Raw genomic sequence first — 7,229 nt, forward strand, 5'->3', positions numbered from 1 at the left:
ATGCCCAGCTGATTCTTGGATTGGCATGCTGTCTGGCAGCCGAAAAAACAGAGTTTGAAAAAAGAAAGGGGGGGGGGGAGAAAGAAAAGGAAGGAGTGAAAAGGAAAAAAAAATGTACACAGTCAGGGCCCCACAGAGCAGCTCCAACCCTTCCCAAAGGTTCGTGTGATTCCCTTTGGAGGGAGGCTCTGTGTTTCAAGCCCATTTCTACCTCATTTCGGCAGTAAAGCTGCTTCCGATGGAGGGGTCAGTAAGAGAGAAATGTGCTTCTCCCACACTTCCTTATTTTGAGGACTTGGGCTAATTAGGATGAGGTTTCTTTAAAAATGTAATTAATTATTATTTTAAAAGATATATTTCCACTAATATATATTACTAATTTTGTGATTAAATGTAATTTAAAAGAATTATCAGCAGATTGTGATGGCACATACCTGTAATCCCAGCATTCAGAGGCTGAGGCAGGAGGATCAGAAGTTTGGAGCCCAGAGTGGGCAACTTAGAAACTTAGTGAGACCCTGTCTCAAAATGAAAAATAAAAAAGGGCTGAGGATGTAGCTCCGTGGGAAGGCCCTTGGCTAATCCCAGCACTGCAAAAATAAATAAATGGTAGATAGGTAGATAGATAGATAAATGATAGATATAAAAAGAACTGGGAAATATAGCTTTGTGGCAGAATGGGTTCAATCTCCACTAGCAATAAATAAATAATAAATAATCATTTCCATTTTTATTAGGTACAAACATATAAAACACCTTATGCTTTAAGAACTTTAATATGTTTTTATATTTCTTTTAAGATTTAAATTAAATGTATTTTTAACTGACACATAAAAGCATAAAAGTTGTGCATATTCACAGGATACCACGTGATGTTTCCATATATGATATACATTGCATAATGTTTAAATCCTGTTAAACACATCTAGGTTTTCAAATATTTGTGGTGAGAACACTCAAAACCCTCTCTTCTAGCTTTTTGAGCTATATGGCACATTATATATGTGGGTGTGTGTGTGCTGGGGATGGACCCAGGGCTGTGTTGCATGCTAGGCAAGTGCTCTACCACTGAGCTACAGCCCCAGCTCCGGTACATAATTACTGTCTAGAGTTACCTCACTGTTCAATGGCACACCAGAACTTTTTCTTCTTCTTTGTCTTTTTTTTTTTCTTTGCAGTACTGGGGATTTGCACTGAGCTCCATCTCCAGCCCTTTGTTATTTTTCATCTTGAGTCAGGCTCTCACCAAGTCACTAAATTGTCCAAGCTGGGCTCCTCCTACCTCAGCCTGCACAGTGCTGGGATCATAGGCGTGTACCACCACACCTGTGTTTACCTCAGAACATCCTATTGCTATCTAACTGACACCTTCGGAGGGGGCCTTTCCTCTCCTCAGTTTACCCTCGGGCACTGAGCAAAGATGAGAGGGCCTGGATGGTAGCTGTCTGCCTCAGTTTCCGTTGCTGGCTGTCCCTGGCTGGGAAATGCTGGCCACTCAGAACACTGCAGAGAGAAGTGCAGTCTTCCAGGAACACACAAAGGCCACGAGTTTCTAGCTAAACATCTATTTTATGAATATTAAATGCAAGTGCTTTTGGCTGTTAAGAAAACATTACTATAAAATGTGTAACTGTAATGAACACACCCTTAAGATGGTTTACGAGATCTTGGGTATGGAAAACAGCCGCGCCTACATTTGCTTTTTTTATTTTATGTCTGTGAGGTAGGTAATGAGAACATAAATCTTCACGCAATAATAAAAAATAAAATTTACTGTATCTTCCTGACATTAAAACCATCTTGGATTCTATCACATTCTTTCCTCTGTGACATTAATTTGAGCTTATTTATTTATTTATATTTGTGGTGCTGGAGGTTGAACCCAGGGTCTCCACACTGAGCTGCACCTCAGCCCTTTTAAATTTTCTTTTTCATTTTGAGACAGGGTCTAGCTAAGGTGCTGAGTTGCCCAGGCTGGGCTCAAACTTTTGATTCTCCTGCCTCAGCCTCCTAGAGTGCTGGGATTACATCTGTGTGCTGTCACACCTGGCTTAATTTGAGTTTATTTTAAACTCTTTTGTATTCAGCTGAGGTATCAGTCCCACTGTGTAATTATGAGGGCTTGACAGGCTGGTTTATCAGCTGGTCGATGGGAAAGAACAGAATGAGGTAGAAGCCAACTCCTGATTCCCATCATCGTTCGGCTTCCTGGAGGAGGAGAGTGTGGCTGGTGGTGGCTAAGCTGAATGTCAGGGCAGTTGGGAAAACTGTCAGCTGTGTACTGAGGATGCAGTGTCAAGCATTGGGGGGGGATAAGGCAAGTACACGGGGCAGTGCGTATCTCCATTAAGGCAGATACTTGCAGGGCCCGATAAACTCTCCATCTGTGTGCATTACTTCCCAAGGTAGGCAAGGAGTGTAGATCATACGAGGTGCTTGAGGTAGCATTTTCTCCACCTGAAATCTCTATTAACCAGCAGATCTCCACATCTATAGCACAATCAGCAACCAATACTCACAATTATGACCTTCCAGCAACAAAAAAACCCCGAAGCTTTGTGATTACCAGAGCCAGATTAAGTCATGAGCGTGAGGTGCAGGGGCCAAGTACATTTTGTTTTATCCTTCTCTGCACACAGGATGTAGCATAAGGTACAGATGAATGCTCCTTTAACCAGAGTGTCTGACGGAGACAGAAGGCCTCAGCCACTAGCCTTGACCGAGCGCAGAGTTGACTGAAATTAGCTTGTAAAATGTACAAGTGGCAGCTTGGCTGAGGATGGTGGGAAATGGGCAGGCCAGGAAGGGAGCTGGTATAAACAACCTTGGGTGAAGGGTAGAGTCCTACCCACTGGGTCTCCGTGCAGTATAGGAAGAGTATGTGGGCAGTGGTTCCTGTAGAATGTGACGTGCAGGAATGTGTCTGGGTCTCCACCAACCGTGAATGCTCCACCCTTGCCAACAAACCCAAATGCCTGCCCTCTCTGTGCCTCCTCCCCCCATAATGACTGACAGCTGCCTCCCCAGCCTCTTCTCAGAGAAGCAGAAATGGTGCAAGCACCAGCTGGCACAGGTGGGTGCTGACGATGCCACACAGGTCAGGTGGTACTTACTGGGCAGTCCTATCCATACATTGCAGCTCAAGACTCATTTCCTCACAGCAACACTGGCCTAAGTTAGGACAGATGTTTCTGGCTCCAGGTGAATTGTGAAGCAGGAAACTGTGAGGACCCCAGACAGACCACTCTTAACACAAAGATAGGAGCAAAAAGTGGCTCATCAATTGATACCTGTCAGTCTTGAGAGCCCTGAATAGAAATTTGCACTTCCTTTTTTACAACTACAAAGCTTAATTCCATTGAGTTTCCCTGGGAATAGAACAAGTAAGATTTACATAAACCAGAGCAGCAGAGGAGAGAAGAGCAAAGAGTTCTGGCAGGGCTTTCTGAGTACTTTACACTTCTTTGGTGACAGATTACAGAAGTTGTCATGGCTACTCAGGTACATTCTACAAAAAGCATAGTTACCCAGTTAACCCATAGTTGCCCAATTCCATATGGAGGGGTGGTCTCCTATCTCACTTGGAGTCTGAGGTTCAGGGGTTTTATACCAGTGAAGGATCATGATCTTGCTTGAATTGTTGCAACAATAGTAGAACATTCCATTGTTACAGAAATCTCGGAAAGAAGTACACAGAGACACAGCATTCGGATAAAATAATAAAATTTCTTCTCACGAGCGGGCAGGCTGGAATGCCAGAAACCGGTCTGGTCAGTATCATGCCCCCTTTGTTCAGCGTTTCCCTTTTTATATCCTTTCTAGCCATTATCTCATCCCTAGTGGTCTTTGATGTGTAAATACAATTCCAGTTCCTATTTACAAGTCACAGATAGCCACCTATACATTGTAAATTCACCCTGGCACGGTACCTTTGTTAGGTTAATGAAGTTACTGGTTAGAGTCAGATAATGGTCACCTTAAAGAAGGAGTTATGGGGAAAAGCAAATCTTAAAAGAACACATTGCTTATTTTGTTTCTACAACTACCTTAATATTCAATCTACTAAGTTACCTAAAACTTTTCCCGATCACCATGGGCACTCTGCCAACCACATTGCATGTACTGCTGTATCTGGTTGGATCAATGTCATTTCAGTGATGATGAATCAGAGACTCGAAGAAGTTAAATAATGTGCCAACCCTGCTGGTAGGTGGCAAAGTGAGGACCTGAGCCGTGAATTCTTCTAGCCCAGGCACTCTCTGCACCCCCAGGGCACATGGAATTCACCAGGGCCAGTTGAGGCCCAGTCACGTGGTGGAAGTGACAGAGTGGGGTGGCTAGCCTGGGAGGCATCACACTCCCCGTCTGAGAGTGAAGAGGATGACGGGATTCACTGACCTCTGTGGCTGGTAGTTGGAAAAGGTCCCAGGGCCCTCCAACAAGTGCTAAGGATTCTGAAGCAAGACAGAGACTTAAAGGAGCTTAAATGCAAGCTCCCCCAGTTCAGGAGGGAGAACAAATCTTCATCAAAGTAGCACTGTGATAAGAACTTCCTTTGCCCCGAGGCTGATCAGAAAAATTGCCTTAAATACTTTTGGGCCCTCTCTGGCTGAAGATGGGGGGTGTTGCCAAGAACTTCTTAATTAAGGTTGGGCTTTGTGTGCAATAAGCGATACAGAGGAGGCCTCACAGCACAGCCAAACAGCCCTCAGAGGGTCCCAGGTGCATTGAGGAGGAGGACTGATGACCCAGTCAGGTTCAAGGCTCTATCTGTATCTTCCTTATGTGACCTGGGCAGGTTACTTCACTCTCTTGGAGCTGGTTTTCTTTTCTGTACAATGGGAGCAATGGGGTTCCACAAGGATTAGGAATCATCTATAAGATGCACCTGACATGGAAGTGATTCCCAACAAAGAGTAGTGACTCTATTAGAAGTCTATGAATTTTGAAGAAGGTATTGTATTAATTAGGGTTTTCTAGAAAAACAGAAGACATATGTATAGCTATGCAAGGGGGTTTATTAGGTAGGCTTACAGAATCAGAGGGGAGAGAGTCCACAATAGCTGTCTGTACACTGGAGAACCAGCCCGGGAAGATGAAAGCTGCAGGACGAGAGGAACCAAGAATGGAACTCCTGTCCTGTGCAGGATTGAGGGCCTGGACTTTCCCTGGATGATCCTCATTGAAAGTCTGCTTTGGAAGGCTAAAAAAACTAGAACCAATGCCCAAAGGTGAAGGTGAAGACTGGAGCTCTTCCGAGATGGAACACTTCCTTCTGCTTTCCCTTTTTATTCTGTCCAGGCTACCAGCCTATTTGTTGATGCCACTCACATCCCCAGTGGGTCTTCCCCCCTCAGTCTGCTGGCCGCCATATCAGTCATCCATAGATGCACCAAGAACTGGGCTCCATCAATCTGCTAGGGGGCTCTTAATCCATTCAGAGTTGACACACCATGATTAATGGTCACAGGTGTCACGTGGAAGAACATTTTCATGAATGTCTGCCCGTAGTGTGTACTACTTCTGAAAGTCCTGGACCCCTCTTCCCTGACAGAGGAGCCCTGATTATTTTCTAGACTGCTATCCACTGCTTGAGACCATGTGTTCCTAGAGGGCATAACCTATACACAAACCAAGAGGTTCCACCATAGGGCCCCAGTAGATCCCTCTCTTGCATATTGAAGAAGGCTCCATGCCAAAAGTGGCAGGGTGTGAGCAGCCAGGGGTAATGGCTTGATGGGTGCTGAGATGAAGAGGGACCACTACATTGAGGGGAAGGGAGGCCATCGGTCACTCTGCCACCCCAAGGAGCTGGGGGAGCCGAATGGGTGTGGGGGCATGGGGACAAGTACAGCCTGGTGGGAACTGAACTGCTTTGAATCGTGTCCCTCAAAATCGCATCCCGTATAGTCTTTATATTGTATTTTATAGCCATTATTTCTGCACTTCTTTAGCCTTAGTTAAATAAATTCAATTATGCCAACAAATTCAATAATCTTACCAAAAAAACCCACCCATAAATGAAATTCACATCCTTATCAAAATCTCAGGATGGGAACTTGTTTGGAAGTAGGGTCATGGTGGATATAATGAGTTAAGGAAAAATGAGGCCATGGTAGTTTGGGAGGTCTTCAATTCCATATGACTGCTGTTCCCACGGAAAGAGCAGAAGAAATACAGATGCACCGAGAGATACCCATGATGTGGGAGGAGACAGCAGGGGTGTTTGATAAGCCAAGGAATGCTAAGGATCACCCACAGGCCTCAAAAGCTCACTGAGAGACCTGGAGACCCGCAGGAAGAAGCCAACCTCACAAACCTTGATGTTGGACTTGTGGCTTCCAGAATGGCAGAGAACAGTCACCCAGTGCGTGGTGTTTTTAGGCAGACACAGGAAGCTAAGAGAAGGCTTGGAAAGGTGTGAGGAAGAGGATCTGCTGAGGCAGGGTTCTTGGGGATTGCTCAGGCGGAAGGGCAAGGAGGGGACAAGCTCTAACAAACGATGCAGACAGGTGAAGCTGTAATCAAGTTATAATCAATAGCTGGATCTGGGCAGGGTAGCACACCTATAATCCCAGCACTCTGGTGGGGGTGGGGGGGCCGAGATAAGAGGATCCCAAGTTCGATCCCAACCTGGGCAATTTATTGTCTTAGTGAGACTGTCTCAAAATAACAAGTGAAAAGGGGTTAGAAATGGAGCTCGATGCAAAAGCCCTGAGCTCAAACCCCAGCACCCCCAAATCCAGTTGGTACTGAGGAAGTACAGGGTGCAGAATCTATACAGAAATGGTCCCACATATGCATGGGAAGAAAAATAAATGGCATCTCAAATCAGTGGCATAAAAGTGAGACTATCCAATGTGTGGTATTGAGATCACTTAGAACAATCTTAAAAAAAAAAAAAATGAAGTCAGAGGCCCTACCTGAGTCCTGAGATGAAAATGAGTTCTAGATGGACCACAGATTTAAAAGTCTTTTTTTTTTAAAGTCATTGATTCTGGAACGATGGGGTAGACCTGCTTTCCTCTTTGTTCCGGCTAAGTTCAGTTAAAGCTCTTGAACAACAGACATAACACAAATATAAGAAAGATCCAGATGGTGAGAAGAAGGTAGATGTGCTAGGAGCTCGGGACCAAGACCAACTTCATGCCAAATTCCCTGGAGCTTCCTCTTACCTCATCTGCCCCAGGCTGGATGCTGAAGCTGGTGAGCTAGAAATAAATGCCACC

The sequence above is a fragment of the Heterocephalus glaber genome, unplaced genomic scaffold (assembly GCF_053883595.1).
Source record: "Heterocephalus glaber isolate CG9 unplaced genomic scaffold, H.glaber_assembly_v1.0 deba00001610, whole genome shotgun sequence".
NCBI lineage: Eukaryota > Metazoa > Chordata > Mammalia > Rodentia > Bathyergidae > Heterocephalus > Heterocephalus glaber.